This window comes from Mus caroli, chromosome 16, assembly GCF_900094665.2.
Source record: "Mus caroli chromosome 16, CAROLI_EIJ_v1.1, whole genome shotgun sequence".
Lineage (NCBI taxonomy): Eukaryota > Metazoa > Chordata > Mammalia > Rodentia > Muridae > Mus > Mus caroli.
The window spans coordinates 24,939,306-24,940,782 of record NC_034585.1 but is presented as its reverse complement, the minus strand read 5'-3'; positions in this window follow the sequence as shown (position 1 = coordinate 24,940,782).

Here is a 1,477-nt window from a genome sequence, read left to right as displayed (position 1 = left end):
TTTTTTTTTTGATAGTTGCAACAGCATCCCTGGAATTTGGAAACGGATTATTTTTTCTGTCTTTTTTCTTTCCATCACCACTTTTTAATATCAAGAAAGTCAATTTTTTGTCAGTTATCTTACAAATTTCCTTATTTTTTTTTAAAGTTAATTGATGCTGTACATTTTTGTAATGTTATTTTAAGAACTGAGTCTCAATTTCTTTTTGTGTGTGTGTCTTATTTGAAAATTTATTCTTCTCTCATACAATACAACCTGACCACAGTTTTCCTTTCTGCCACTCCTTCAGTGACCCCCTTCCTTCTCTCCCAGATCCACTTCTTCCCCCATTTCCCTTCAGAATATAGCAGGCCTCCAAGGGATATAACCCCGAACATAGCATAGCATAAAAACATATAAAGAGAATATGTACAAACCTTTACATCAGGGCTAGGTGAGGCAACCTAGTAGGTTGTGAAGGGTCCTAAGAGCAGGAAAAAGAGTCAGTGTTAGCCCCACACCCACCATTATGAGTCCTACAAAACCACAAAGTTAACAACTATAGCATATATGCAGAGGAACTACAGCAGACCTATGAAGACTCTGTGATTGCCGCTTCAGTCTCTGTGAGCCCCAGTAGGTCTTGCTTCATTGATTCTGTTGGCTATATTCTCCTGATGTCCTCAAGATTTCTGGACCCTATAATTTTTAATTTTTGTCTTCCTTTCCATGGGAATTTCTGATCTCCAGGAGGGGAAAGCCAATCTCTCTCTCTCTCTCTCTCTCTCTTTACCTCTCTCTCTCTCTCTCTCTCTCTCTCTTTACCTCTCTCTCTCTCTGATTAATGTTTGGCTGTTGGTTTCTACACTTACTCCCATCAGCCTCTTAGAGGAAACCTCTCTTGGGCTAGACAGTAATCTATGAGTATAGCAGATTATCATGAAGAATCATTTCTTTTTTAAATTTTTTTTCTATCCCTGGTCTCTTGGTTATTCAGGCTCCTGTCATTGGTCATACAGACAGTTTTGGACATGGGCATAGCCCTCAAATTAGACCAGTCGCTGATTGTCCACTCCCATAAGTTCTGTGTGTTCATTGCCCTCACATATCTTGCAATCGGGATAACTTGTAGGTGGAATGTTTTGCGGCTGATTTTGTGCCACAGTCCCACCACTGAAAGTTGCTTGGTTTTGGAAGATGACTGTTTTCTGCAACCAGATTCCCATTCTGTTTAGACAGTCTTATAAATTACATACATGATCACAAACACACCACACATAAACATGGATTAATGGATATATACATTAGAAATCTATGGAGTTGGTATAATATTTTACCTTACTTTAGAGATGGTTTACATATAAATAACAAAACTAGTAAAATATCAGATTTTAAAGCCTGAAAGTGCTGCTATTAGATCATCATTGTGATACACACACACACACACACACATATATATATATATATATATATATATATATATATATATATATATATA